Raw genomic sequence first — 15,932 nt, forward strand, 5'->3', positions numbered from 1 at the left:
TGATTTGGAAGCTTCATCAAGGTTAGCCATGACCTTCTCAAACTTCAAGATGATAGTGTTGATGTGAGCACTTAGTTGAGCACCCAATTGTGTGATGGAATCTACCTCATGCTTTCCTCCTCTAGTGGCCTTTCGAGGCCTACTATATTGGGAATTATGAACCGCCGTCTCTTCGATTTTGGCCCATGTTTGATTGTCATCAACCTCTGTGAACCTCCTATTGGATCCCATATTAAGCACATTTCGTGAGTCTTCATGTAAGCCCTTCCAAAACTACTGAACAAGGAACCACTCACTAAGTCCATGGCGTGGAAAAGAATGACAAGTATCCTTAAATCTCTCCCATGCTTCATATAAGGATTCCTCATCCCTTTATTTGAACCCGGTGATTTGGGCTCTCAACATGTTAGTCTTCTCTGGAGGATAGAACTTCTTGTAGAAGGCAAGTCCTAACTTCTTCCATGAATCAATACCAAGGGCAGCCTTGTCTAGGCTCTTTAATCATTGCTTTGTGGCACCGATAAAGGAAAAAGGAAACAACACCCATCGAATTTGATCTTGGGGCACTCCAGGTTGAGAGATATCATCACAATAGTCACAAAAAGTTTCCATGTGTAGATGAGGATCTTCACTAGGCATCCCTCCAAATTGGCTTCTCTCAGCTAGTTATATGAATGCGGATTTGGCAATGAAATTTCCGGTTAAGTGAGGTGGTATTGGAGTACCATTTGTTATCTAGATTCTCCTCGGTAGGTACGGAATGAGATGAAAATTTAGGCATTATGGGTTGATTGTGTGGTCGGTTTTGAATTGGGTTCTCCTCTCCTTCTCTTGCAAAAGAGTTGGTAAACACAACACTATCCGATTGGATAACACCGACGTCCACAAGTTCTCCAATACCCAAACTTGTTGAAGCCCCTCTAGCGGTTCTTCTAATATTGGTCAAAGTTCTTTCAATTTCGGGATCAATAGGTAAAGGTCTACCTTGTGATCTCCTAGACATGCAAAAAGCAAACAACTAGAAAACAATTAAGACTACCTTGATGAGTTTGACTTCCCCAAGGTTAAGAAAGACACAACTAAAAAAAACAAAAGACAACAATTCAATTAAACACCGTCCCCGGCAACGGCGCCATTTTTTTGTGCGATTCGAAACTTTGTCGTCTAAGTCAACCAACCAAAACAATATTTATAACTAAACAAACTACTCTTAGTAGAGTGGTAAGTAATGGTCGGATCCCAAGGACGGGGATTGAAATAAGTTATCGGTTGTAAAAAGCTATGTCTTAGGGTGTCACAAATTGGGTTGAGATATGAGGTAACAAGCTACACTACTATAACAATGAAATGTAAAGAAACGAGAGTAAAGCAAGAAAGTAAAGTGGGGGTTTGTAAACAATAGATTAAGGCACTAGGGTGTCATGGGTTCATAGGGGATTCATGGTGATTATAATATAAACATATGTTCATATTGGCAAGCAATTATTGTTGTAGAGGAACCGAGTTAGTTTATGTCTTACGGTTCATAGGAATATTTGGGTCCCGAAGCCGAGTCGTCTAGACTGTACAAAACCCACAAGTCGACTTACTTTCTTCCTATTTACTTCTATGCATAGTCTAACAAGACTAGAGTTAGTTTATATCTTACAAGTCTTGTTGAATAGATGAGAGATGGGTAAAAAATGCAAGATTTCATAGTCTAGTATTTCATCAAGCATAATATGTGCATAGGTTAACACTACAACAAGCAAGTAATTATATGATAACATATTAGATTAAGTATGGATCTACCCCCATGTTATAGTTCCCCTAATCCCCTATTAACCCTAGCTAGGTGACTACTCACTCATGACTATGGTAAACATGATAATGACGGTGTCAATCATATTAGCAAAGTTAAACATGGTGAATGAATAAATAAATAAGTAAGGGTAAAAAGATTATACCAAATTGAGGATGATCCAAATAATAAGCTAAGAATAATAGAAGAACACTTGATGAATGATGAAGAGTTGTCAAGTCTTCAATAAACCAAAATAATCTTCAAATTACCCAATTAAAACTAAGAACACTTGAAGGATTAAAAAGAATTTGAGATTTGAATAATATTGGATTAAGAGATTACAACTTTATAAACTTGATTAATGCTAAATTCTAACTAGCTAAACTTCTTGTTTAATCCCCTAAAACAATGGGGTATTTATACTAATTACAAGTATTAGGATAACTAAGGGCTTAAATGACGATTAAGTCCCTAAGAAGATGATTAGCGCTTTGTAAGTCCTAGACGGAGCCGCCCGGATTGTTGCCTAAGGATCCGTTCGACCTAAGGTTGAGACGCTCGGATAGAGCACTGAGACGCCCGACTTGAGCTCGGGATGCTCGGATTGAGGGCTGAGATGCCATGATCAGTGCTTGAGACGCCCGGATCTTTTGCTCAGCTTTTCTTCTTCTTCTTTGACTACCCAAGGATCCGTGGGGATCGTGGGTAGGTCGTGGGGCTCCTCATTATTGCCCATTTCTACTTCATTTATTTACTTAGGCCTTTAGTAATGGTCTCCTCTTTGATGCTTGTTCAGTAGATGCAATCCATTAAGCTTTACTTTGCTCCATAAGTGCAAGGTTAGCAATCCCCTCCTACCAAGGACACAAAACCTCAAAGAATATGAAAAGTAGGGAACTAAAGATAAGAAATGACCCTAAATAGCACTATAAAGCATAGGAACGAGGCTAGTTCGGGGACTAAATATGCACAAATATGAGTCACATCATATGTATGCGGTACCTGTTGCATGTTTTCTACACTAATGATGCAGGAGAAAATGTCGAAACAAAGGAGGAATTAGCCGTTGACCGTGCTTCTCCGAAACACAACACAAAAAAGCCAAACACAAACAAACTACAAACCAAATTCACATATATACAAACCGCCTCACGCAAATTACATCAATACACATTTGATACAAACGACTAACCATACAACGAGGATCTGGTGCGAGTACTTATCATACAGACGCTGGCCTAAAACGATGAATTGGGGGCTATCCGCCACCTACCAAACTAAGCAATCCCTATCTTTCCAACCAGAAAAGAAAGGGAACAACATGAAAAGAAAAGGAGTAACAGCGGAAGCAGAGGTGGTTACCATGACGATAACCCCTCTTTCCTACTCCGTAACAAAAAAGGGAAAAGTGTATGGCAGACTTCGGACAACGTAACGATCGGGGGTTGTGGCACAAGGCATCGCCTTGACGTTAACCCCCAATCATCGGAATTCAGCGATGAGTAAGAACCACGACATAGGGTGCCACCCCGATGTTGACCCCCAATCATCAGAATTCAGCAACGATTGAAAGCAGCAACGTAGTGCGACGCACTGGTGTTGACCCCCAATCATCAGACACCCTACACTCGAGTCACAATGAGAAGGACAAATCAACATCATACACTTCCTCCTCCTCCTGGATCTTCCTCCTTCTCCAAGGCTTCAGCCACGGACCCATCAGGCCTAGAAGCCCCAGAACACTCGCCTGAAATCAAAACAAAAAAGCAACGTCAGCCGAAATTTCGGCATTTAGACTGCACAAAACGGGCAAAATCCAAAAAAAATCACCTGCAAATGCACCATCAACGGCTGGCGAGCCTCTACGCACCCTTCAACGACGAACCAGTCTCTACATACCAACCTCTTGAAATAAGACCGATAAATCAAGCTATTTCCCGCGGTCGATTACTCGACCCTCGACGGCTGGTGAGCCTTTACGCGCAAGTAAGAAACAATTCAAGGACATATCCCGAAGATGCCTCGGGTATGACTTCTTCCTATGGCTGGTGAGCCTTTATACGTAGTCTAACGGACTTTAAATGACCAGCACTGGCAGTGGACATACTCTAAACTATTCTCGACGGTAGGTGCTTGACTCGAATCCTCGAGTCGCCTAGACGTCGCCTTTCCCAACGGCAGGTCCTTGGCCCAAATCCTTTTGAGCCGCCTCGACGTCGCTTCGGTCTCCCGGTTGTACTCTTCGATTGACCTGGGGGCTGTACTTTGAATTTCGCCCTATCCAAGCCTCAGTCAAAGTGTGGGCTCTGTAGATACCCAGTATCTATTGAATCCCCAGCAAATACCCGATGATTATCGGACTACAACATGCTTAGGAATCACTACGTTTGATCGACAGTTTGCACATGATAAGGCTAAAGTCGTATCACCTTAAACAAAGTAAACCTAAATTACTACTAACTAATAGCTAGATGTAAGAAGGGTCGAATCCACAGAGACGCGACGTAATTATTCCAGTTTGTTAATATTTAAGTTTGTCTTAAAGTAACCAATTTATGGGGGTTTGTTGATTTGGTTTCTATCAGCTAATAACAAAGTAAATAAAGGATTAATAACAATAATATTAAAGAGGCTAGGGATTCAGGTTCACTAGGTAGTCATACGGGGTGTGATTTAATTTATTGATAGAGCTAATTATGTTATTTAAGGTTATATGATCGGTCGATTCAATATTCCTTGATGTAACCCATATTTACGCACATTTAGTCCCCTAATTGAGCTTATTTTGCATACTATTATAATATTCCATAGCCATTTTATCCGTCAAATGCTTTCTATTTTGCTTTCCTATCGCCTTGTGCTTGTTTTGCAGGAAAGGAGACAATTAGGCGGAAATTCCCGTCTCTTGAGCTTATTTGGAAGGACATTAACGATCTTGGTTGAACGAGTATGGAAGAAGAGGCAAGAACTAAAGACCAACATTGCAAGAATAATAAGTATGCGAGAGGAGGCACTCTGAAAAGCAATCCGAGCGTCCAAAGTTTCAAGACGCTCGTCTTATGCCCCAACAATCCGAGCATCTCGACCTTCAGCTGCTCGTCCTACCCTGCCCAGAATCCGAGCGTCCTACCCTTGTGTACGAGCGGACCATGGCGTCTTCAGCAAAGATGCTCATCTCTCCAAAATACTTGCATTTCCCTACATAGAACTTAGAATAGTTAATTACTAATTTAGCCTTAGTTAACCTAATGAGGCACTACTATATATACCCCATTTGATGATAATCAAAAGGGGCTTCCACATTAGAAAATCTTCTTAGAATAGATTAGGAGTAGATTAGAATAGATTATCCTTAAATCTTTCCAAAAATATCACATTAATCTTTCCTTAATTATCGTTCAAGTTTATTACTTGGTAATTGAAGATTATTGGGTTATTATTGGAGGATTGACAACCCTTCATCAATCAATCAAGTTCCCTTCTTTTATTCTTTGCTTCATTATTTGGATCATCTCAAGTTTGTTATAATCCTTTTACTCTTTACTCTTTATTGTTTATTTCCTTAAGCTCTTATCATGTTTATGCTTGTTGTAATGATTGATACCATTGATGATATGTTTTCCATGATAATGAGTGAGTAGTCTTTTAGCTAGGAGTAGTGGGTAATTAAGGGAAGTAAACATGGGGATTAATCATGCTTAATCAAATATGTTTCCATGATTAAACTACTTGCTTATTGTGATGTCAACCTATGCACATGCTATGTTTGATGAAATGCTAAGCCTATGAATCCTTGCATTTACAACCATCTCTTATCTATTCAACTTGACTTGTAAGATATAAACCAACTCGAGTCTTGTTAGACCATGCATAGAATTGATTAGGAGGAAAGTAAGTTGACTTGTAGGTGTTGTACAATCTATTTGTTTTGGCTCCGCGACCCAACTCTTCCTAAGAACCGTAAGACATAAACCAACTCAGTTCCTCCACAACATTAATTGCTTGCAACTTTGCGAACATGTTTGTATGATCAACTCCCATGAATCCCCTATGAACCCATGATATCCTAGCACTTTTAATCATTTATTTACATCCCTCCTTTTATTGTTTATTTTACTTTATTGCTTGCATTAGTCTAGACACAACTACAAACCCAAACAAATTGTGACACTAGCATAAATTGAGATAGATAGACTTAGAACCCAAAGCACACCGTCCCATGGATTGGCCTCGACTTACCACTAACTAGTTGTTTATTGAGAATATAAATGTGTTTGATTGGATGTGTGACGACCAACTCTTGTCCCGATCAAAATGGCGCCGTTGCCGGGGACGGTGTTATGTGATTATGTTCTTGTTTGTTTGTCTATTTTAATTGTGCTTTAAGCTTGAGGAACTTGTTCCTCAAGGTCGTTCTTACCATCTTTGTGTAGTTTCCTTGGTTGTAGTTGTTTCCTTGTCTTAGCTATGATGGCTCAAGACTTGATATATGGAGTATGTGGTGGATCTTTTGAGTATGACTATGGGTATAGGGAGTTTGTGAAGCAAGTCAACACAAACCTACCTTACTATTCATACAATGAAAATCCTAACTACTACCTCAAATTTTCCCACCAAAATCATCTCATCCAATATCCACTACAACCACCCACTCAATACCCACTTCATAATGACTTTCAATTGCCACAATACAACCACTTTTACACATACCCACAACAAGAAGATGAACCCATTCAAAATCTGATTCTCCAAATGATGGGAGATCAACAAAACTTCTTCAAACAAATGCTAGAGGAGAGCCAAAAGAGGGACAATGTTCTTCAAGGCATTGTTGCCCAAGGTGAGGAATTGGAGATTCAAATTGCCCAAATAGAAGAATCCAAAGCAATCACTCCCCACCATTCTTCGGACATTGATCATGAATGTGAATTTGAAGTAGTAACCTTTGATATGGAAAATGAGAAGTGGGAAGAGCCAACCTCTTTGAGCTCTTGTGAGTATGAAAGTGTGGTATTTGATGAGTCAGATATGAGGTTGAGTAAGCCAAATACTCTTAGTATTTGTGAGTATGAGGGTATGTCTTTTGATGCGAACTTTGAGATGTTGGAGAAAGAGTTGAATAGAGCCCCCATCTACGATTCTTATGAAGATAGCTATGATGATGAAATCGTGTTTTGCAAGAACTCATGGGGTAAGGAAGCGGAAGTTTGTGAGCTTGCTCTCCTTGAGGAGCCTATTCTTGAGAAATTTGAGATATCTTATCATGAAGAAGAATGTCCCTTCCCTATTGCCTATGAAGACTACTTCACACCCACTATGGAACATATGATTGTTGACCACGATATCGTGGATCTCCTCCAAAAGGTCAAGACATCATACAAGGGGTACTTGGTGGAAAAGCTCAAAAAGAAACTTGCACATGAAGCTACTTGTGGAAATTTGGCATCCACAATATCAACTTCTAAAGAACTCGATCATCAAGGTCATGAGAATTCTCCTACTACTTTCGAAGGATTGATTAATCCAAATGCTATCATCATCACCAAAATTGAAGAAAAAGGTGGTGAGTGGAAGTTTCCGGACAACCATGAACCATACTTCCTACCTTACGCTAACAAGAATCATGGGCTCATCGGTTTGAAGCATCGCGAATATTCAAGTGCAAAGAAAAGGAGGAAAACAAGAACGAATGACAAACTTCCTTGGCCAAGCTTCCTCTTGAAGATAAGCAAGCCATACTTATGCTTATTTGGAGCTTGTTCACAAGATTTCGATCTTCTTCTAAGAGCCTTGAGCTCTATGGACAAACAAATTTTACAATGTGAACTAGTTTGGTGGAGTCCAATCTCAAACCACCATTTGTAAGATATTTCACAAACTTTTGCCCTGTATAATATTGTACATTTTCGCACTTTTATTTCTTGCATGAGAGTAGTGAGAGAGAGTTTTCTTACATTTTTTTTATTGAGCAAAATTTCAGAAAAAGATAAGGAGGAATAAGAAAAGGGTGCAAGGGTACGATCTTGCAAAGAAAAGAAAGAAAAGTTTGAAAAGCAGCAAGGGACGCTTGTCCCGAGGGCAGGACGCTCGTCCTCAGCCTTCTTCAGGGTACTGTTTGGCACTGACCTGAAATCCGAGCGGATTATGGCGCAATACGCTCGTCCAGAAAAAGACGCCCGTATTATCAGTTGGACGCTCGTCCTGTAGGACACCTGAAGAAAAATTTCGCACTGGACTTGAATCCGAGCGGATTCTGAAGAAGACGCTCGTCTCAGTTCAGCCGCTTGTCTCAAGCTCAGTACGCTCGTCTTTTGTCCATCCCAGACAAAGCAGAATCCCTGGATCAAAATCCGAGCGGATTTTTGCTAAGACGCTCGGACCACCTGCAGGAAGACACTCGTCCCGACCCCAAAGACTCTCGGATTCCTGCACTTACCTCGAATAATCCGCCCGAGCCCGACCCTCAGCCGCTCGTCCCACACCTCTTTTCTATAAAATCACCCCCACCATCCCTCATTTCCTCATCTTATCTAAACCTTATCCACTCATCTTCACCTCCAAACACTCCCATCACACCAAAAATCAACCAAATCCTAACATTCCCAAATCAAAAAAAAATGATGAACCTCAATGGAAAAGCCAAGAAGCTCGTTGAAGCCGCCACCAAGAAACGCAAGGGCTCATCTTCTTCATCCCCTCAAGAAAGGATGCCGCCAAGAAACTTCCGCCCCGTGATAAGAGGAGGGGTGGAGCAACTTGAGTAATTTCCGGAGGTACTCTTCACATCCGATGACCACCGTGCTAAGTTTGTCAAGTTGCTAGTTAACCATTACGAACCGGCTCAATTTATTGACACTAGGGTGTTAGAAATCCTAGGTATAAGGTATCAAACCGAAATGTTCTTTGATGGTTTGGGGATTGGGAAATTATTCCATGCCCATGAAGAGACATACCTTATCCTTGCCTTGAAATTTTTGAGTAGCCTCCGCATTGTTTTGAACACACGAAGCACCGTTGGTATGGAGTTCCGGTTGTGCAACCTCGACCATAGCCTATCACTTGACCAATTTGCTCATATTTTTGGTGTTGTTGTACCAACAAGCAACATAAACAAACCCTCCGACTTTGATGTGGACCTAGTTTGGAAGGATATTTCCGGGAGGGATTTTATTCACCAAAAACAATGCTATACCTTTGCTATTCAACACCCGGTGATTCGGATCAAATAACGTTTCGTGGCCGGCACCATTAATGGGAGATTCGAGCAAGATAGGTGCACTCTCCTCGATTTGACATTCCTTAAGTCCTATCTAAATGTTCGGGGGACAAGGCGATAAAACTTCAATACCCCCCTTGAGATGCTTACGAGATTCTACGATTTCTCTCAAGGGAACTCCCAACTTAAGACCTTCGTGATGGGAGGTCTAATTACTATCTTGGCTAACTAACTTTGTCCCCGGTTCAACACCCATGGGACTTATGCACCTCTTGAGGGTAGTACTTTGATTGATGAGGACGCCGTCTTCAACCACCACCGGTGGTGTGCCTACACTCAAGATGGAAGTGTAGAATGGTTCACAAAAGGGTGTTCTTCTATTATTCTTTCGGGGTGGAATATACCCAGTACCGACCCAAGGTTGAGCCCATATTCACCTAGGCCGAGTTACCTCCTCGACATTGAAATCCACCGTAACCCCCCTCAAAGAGAAGAAGTACCCCGCCACCCTCCACCGCCTCGCGGGATACCGGCAAGGCCCATTGCCCCACCGTCCTATGTGCCTATCCCACCATACCCTTCCCCTCATAGGCCATTCGCACCGCAAGTCCCCGATGCTCCGGATATGAATGATTCGACGGATCTTATGAAGAAGGTTGATCTTGGAGTACACGATGGGCGGGTCGATAACTACTTGGCCCTCTATCCTCAATACTACCAAATGGCACAACAAGGGTATATCGACCCTAATGGCCCTCGACCATCCTGGGCTCAACCACACCTTTTGTTCCCTAATCAAGGGAACCAAGCCGGGAACTTTGATGGTCAAGGTGGAGGATACTTTAGTCAAGGAGAGGGGTATGACCAAGGAGGAAGTTCTAGCAGGTATGGCTACCACCAGGATGATGATGAGGAGTGAGAGATTCCTACCTCACCACCTCCATTTGTATGATACTCTTCTCTCCCTCTCCCTTTTTGTATAGTGCATTGCATTTAGTTTAGTCCTCACTTGCATTTGTATTATATTTCATATTGCATTCACATTAGTTAGTTAATATAGTATAACTACATTGTAATATATCTCATATAGTTAGTTGCATATAGACTAGAATTCATGCATAGTCACTAATGACCAATCCAATTCTTTTCTACACTAGAAATAGTGTTTAAATCGGTTTGGGGAGGTTTGATCATAGGTGACCTAAGCATGCATCATCTAGTGAAGATTGCATTTATTTGTTTTATATATCATATAGAATTGCATTTAGTTAGAGCATGCATTCATATCATATCATTGCATTTGTACTTTATTTCAAAAAATCCAAAAATCCAAAAACATGTATTTCCTTTTTATTCCTACTCCTACATGTACATTGAGGACAATGTCCAAAATAAAGTGGGGGATGGGAATTTATATTCCAAAAATGCATAAAAATTGAAAAATTTCGAAAAAACTCAAAAATATATTCTTTAATTTCATTAAAACAAAAACCATAAAAATTTGAAAAATGGAAAATCCAAAAACATGTTCATTTCCTTTGTAGTGTAGTCTCGTATATTTTGTATATATTGTGTTTGTCTATCCTTTTTCACATTGATCGACTATGCCACATCCGAGACATGCGGATATTGAAGATCGCATGGTATGATCTTTCCAATCTCCTTTTTCCTCTTTATGTTAATGACTATGTGGCTTTATTTTGATTGATGCGATATAAACAATGTGATTATAGGACTTGCATTTAGATTATTTTGGATAATAGTTGGTAGAAGCATATGCATTAGGATGTATATATGTTAGTTGCATCATGGCATGTAGTTGCATGTTAGAAAAAAAAAACTTTGTGAACCCGTCTATTTGAGAAACTTGACAAGTGTATATAAGGCCCTTGTAGATAATTTTTTTTCTTAAGACTTTGCTTGTTAGAATGCTTATAAAACACCCTAGGATGTGTCATACTAGTATCCTTTGACGCATGGATTCCTAGTCAAGAGTACCTTGTGGTGTGATAACTCATTGGCTACCGTTTATTCCAAGGTGACACTTGAAACCATGCATATATCATCCATGTTCTACCACATTTTTTCATCAATGGGGATGGGCACAAAAATTGTTCAAAATTTGAGTTCAAGAAATGAAATGAAAAGTCAAAAAGTTTGCAAATTGCATCAAAATGAAAAGAGGAGCAAAAATAGACTCCTAAAGCTTCAAATATAAGCACCCTAACTACAAATGGGGTAGCTTTGAAAATGTTCAAAAAAGAAATGCAAGAAAAAGTTGAAAAATTATCAAGTGTTGAAAATGCCAAACATCAAAAGAAATGGCAAAAAGAAATGTTCTCAAAGTGTCAAATGCCACAAATTGGGGGGGGGAAACAACAACAAAAGCAAACTCCCACATGAAACTCAAAATTCAAATGATCCCTTTATCCATCGTATCCACTTTTGTGCATGGTAGAGAGGGGACGACCTTCTTCTTGTCTAGGCAAGAAGGGGAATTCCGCGATCCTCCAGTGTTTCTAACACCCTAGGGAGTCTACTCTTGACGAAAGCATTTAACGATGGAGGACAAAGGTACCCTAGCTTGACACAACTTGGAGGTGATTTATTGGTATCCTTCTAGGCTTAGTAGTTTGAAGAAACCATATCTATGAAGGAGTGTGTACCCTTGGATTGCTTCCCCTTTAGATAATTTCCGCCACTTAGATGAGGAAAGTGACTATTCATTTTTGTAGATGCATCCATTTACTTGTTTTGTGTGCTTTAATGCTTGGATGTGTCGCCATTTTGGCAAGACCCACATTGCCTTGCAAGAAGGCATCCTACCTCATGGCTGTCTTGTTGTGAGTTGAAGGGGCGGAGTGAGACCCGCTAATTGTCTCACATCGGTTATATTAGTAGCATAGCTTAAATAAAGGTCTAGTTTTAGTCACCTCTTTACTCAGGACGAGTAAAGGTTCATTTTGGGGATATTTGATTTGACCCATATTTGCGCACATTTAGTCCCCTAATTGAGCCTATTTTGCATACTATTATAACATTCCATAGCCATTTTATCCGTCAAATGCTTTCTATTTTGCTTTCCTATCGCCTTGTGCTTGTTTTGTAGGAAAGGAGACAATTAGGCGGAAATTCCCGTCTCTTGAGCTTATTTGGAAGGACATTGACGATCTTGGTTGAACGAGTGTGGAAGAAGAGGCAAGAACTAAAGACCAACATTGCAAGAATAAGAAGTATGCAAGAGGAAGCACTCTGAATAGCAATCTGAGCGTCCAAAGCTGCAAGACGCTCGTCCTATTCCCCAATAATCTGAGCGTCCCGACCTTCAGCCGCTCGTCCAACCCTACCCAGAATCCGAGCGTCCTACTCTTGTGTACGAGCGGACCATGGCGTCTTCAGCAAGGATGCTCATCTCTCCAAAATACTTGCATTTCCCTACTTAGAACTTAGAATAGTTAATTACTAATTTAGCCTTAGTTAACCTAATGAGACACTACTATATATACCCCATTTTATGATAATCAAAAGGGGCTTCCACATTAGAAAATTTTCTTAGAATATATTAGTAGTAGATTAGAATATATTATCCTTTAATCTTTCCAAAAACTTCACATTAATCTTTCCTTAATTATTGTTCAAGTTTATTACTTGGTAATTGAAGATTACCGGGTTATTATTGGAGAATTGACAACCCTTCATCAATCAATCAAGTTCTCTTCTTTAATTCTTTGCTTCATTATTTGGATCATCTCAAGTTTGGTATAATCCTTTTTACTCTTTACTCTTTATTGTTTATTTCCTTAAGCTCTTATCATGTTTATGCTTGTTGTAATGATTGATACCATTGATGACATGTTTTCCATGATAATGAGTGAGTAGTCTTTTAGCTAGGACTAGTGGGTAATTAAGGGAAGTAAACATGGGGATTAATCATGCTTAATCTAATATGTTTTCATGATTAAATTGCTTGCTTATTGTGATGTCAACCTATGCACATGTTATGTTTGATGAAATGCTAAGCCTATGAATCCTTGCATTTACAACCATCTCTTATCTATTCAACTTGACTTGTAAGATATAAACCAACTCGAGTCTTGTTAGACCATGCATAGAAGTGATTAGAGGAAAGTAAGTCGACTTGTAGGTGTTGTACAATCTAATCGATTCGGCTCCGAGACCCAACTCTTCCTAAGAACCGTAAGACATAAATCAACTCGGTTCCTCCACAACATTAATTGCTTGCAACTTTGTGAACATGTTTGTATGATCAAATCCCATGAATCCCCTATGAACCCATGATATCCTAGAACTTTTAATCATTTATTTACATCCTTCCTTTTATTGTTTGTTTCACTTTATAGCTTGCATTAGTCTAGACACAACTACAAACCCAAATAAATTGTGACACTGGCATAAATTGAGATAGATAGACTTAGAACCCAAAGCACACCGTCCCATGGATCGACCTTGACTTACCACTAACTAGTTATTTGTTGAGAATATAAATGTGTTTGATTGGATGTGTGACGACTAACTCTTGTTCCATCATTCCTTTAGATCTAATTTAACATGCAATCGATATTATTAAATTATCTCTATCCAGTTATCGTGGCCTATATTGATTCTAATCCAGTCGGTGAAAGTCTCAATTCGCTATACTAGTCAATTAACCCTGGCCAGTAATTAATTTACTAGATGAAGAACAATAACATGAACAACAACAAATAAGCAATTTTAACTATCAATTTATTAGTTTAATCCCCTTCTAACAACCTAGATCCCCTTTCACCCTAGATTAAAGGTTTAGCTACTCATACTAATAATAATAACAACAATAGAGATAATAGAAAGCATAATTAAGAACATAAAAGATGAACAAGTAATTGAAATAATAATTATTGAAATATTAGAACAATACCGTAATTAAAGGCAATAGATCCGAATGCTAAATTAATATAAACTAATATAAAGTATTCTAAGAGAGTTTTTAGAGTAATTCTACTAAACCTACGGAAAATACAACGTTTTTAAACTGGGGTACGTTATTAGGTATTTATAATAAAACATAACCGACTTAAGGAAAATTGCGGAAATTATATAACAGAGTGGTTCCTCGATCGAGCCCGGTTCTACTCGATCGAGTCACCTCTTCCTTAATCGAGCCGAGCTCCACTTGATCGAGGCACCATTCATCTTCAGCTCCTTTCTTCGTGTTTTGTTCTTAACTTCTCTTCCTTCATTCTTATGGATTCTCGTGCGATGCTTCGTGCATTCCTTCATGCCTACTCCACAATGCCCATTTCATTCCTTTGCTCCTGAAATGCATCATTCCTGCATTAAACATCAAAAAGCGGAAGTATCGACATTCTAACATAAAAGGCATGTAAATGATATATACGAGCACGAAAACCATATCAAAAGTAACTAAGGGGAGGTATAAATATGTATATAATTATGACTCATCAAACTCCCCCAAACCATCTTTTTGCTTGTCCTCAAGCAAAGCAAAAGGCAATCATACAAATGGCGAATAAACAACTCAGAGCTAATGTTGATGCACATACAAATCCCAAGCTATCCATATCTTGTAACAAAGCAATGACCAAAGTGTACCAAGAAAACAAATTCAAAGGTACGGGTAATAGAAGACGCAGCTCAAGTCTCATGTCACCATACTATAGACAAATGCCAAGTACCTTTCGATCTTACAAGACAAATTAGTCGGATTCTCGCGGATTCACTCATGCACTCATAAGTATGTAAGGGTGAGTTATATGTAAGATAGAAAGAAGTAGAACACTCACTCGACTTATGAAACATGCATGCAATCTAATGTGATAGAGATTTCACCAACTAGTATGCATCCAATATGTAGACAAAAGTACATGTATCAAGGACAATAAGGGTGGCAAATGGCTGGGTTAAAGGGATAAAAATTGTTTCTGCCAAGGCACGTTATGGATATGTGGAGCTAAGACGGTAGTTGCAACGCTAAACCAAAACCAAAACCAAATCTTATAATAACAACTGAACCCAACTTAGAGAAATTATCTCAACTTTACAACACGTGAGAGCCAACGAACTACTCTCCAAATTTGCATTAGACTCTAACGACCTTCCTTTTGATCCTTGACAAAACCAAATGAAGCAATCAATTTCTTTCTCTTTTTCTTTTCAACTCTTTTTTTTCGATTTTTTCTTTCTTTCTTTCTTTTTTTCTCTTTTTTTTTCTCTTTTTTCTTTTTCTTCATATTTTTCTTTTTCCAACACAAGGATACAACACAATTGCTAAATAATGATCTTACTATACCCACATGACATTAATAGTCCCAAACCCAACCATAGTAGTAAAATAGACATGATAAACAAACAACTGGGACTGTCCCGATAAGGGTAGGCAAATTCTAGATTGTAGCTATGAAATAGGATATGAAATGGCTACAAGGTTCAAACGGGCTAACAAAACAAGGTAATGTATGGCTTATTTAAATGGTAAGAACCGCCTATCCACATGTACTTAGTCAAATGAAAGCAATAAAAGTATCAAGAAATCAATGTCACACTTATGCAGTTTGATATTACATATTCTACAAGGAGAAACCACGCTCAAGCCTAAATAACAAATAAGACCAGTTTATTAATGTTCCTAGCCTAGGAAGCTCTATAGACCTCAGAATTTAAGTAGTTTACCAACATAATTGTGTCAAATGTAATCAATATAAGGCATGTAAATACGGTCAAGACTTGAATTATGAGCTTTGTTTCCATGAATAACGGGTCAAAACAATGTACACAGACAACTATTTTGAATTCAAATGCAAAAACAATGCAATTTAATATCATTGTTATTAAATTCACCAAGACTCGACCTACAACAAAGGAAAAACATGTTTTTGTGTTTTGAAATTTTTTAATTTTTATGGATTTTTTGAT

At 39.0% G+C, this 15,932-nt stretch overlaps 1 non-coding gene across 1 annotated transcript; it reads left to right on the forward strand.

Moving 5' to 3' along the window:
- The first annotated feature begins 298 nt into the window (after nucleotides 1-298).
- On the forward strand, nucleotides 299-405 carry LOC141625059 (small nucleolar RNA R71). Its single transcript, XR_012534858.1, has one exon. It is a non-coding gene; the product is annotated as a small nucleolar RNA R71 (small nucleolar RNA).
- Nucleotides 406-15,932: the final 15,527 nt, after the last annotated feature.

The sequence above is a fragment of the Silene latifolia genome, chromosome X, assembly GCF_048544455.1.
Source record: "Silene latifolia isolate original U9 population chromosome X, ASM4854445v1, whole genome shotgun sequence".
NCBI classification, from domain to species: domain Eukaryota; kingdom Viridiplantae; phylum Streptophyta; class Magnoliopsida; order Caryophyllales; family Caryophyllaceae; genus Silene; species Silene latifolia.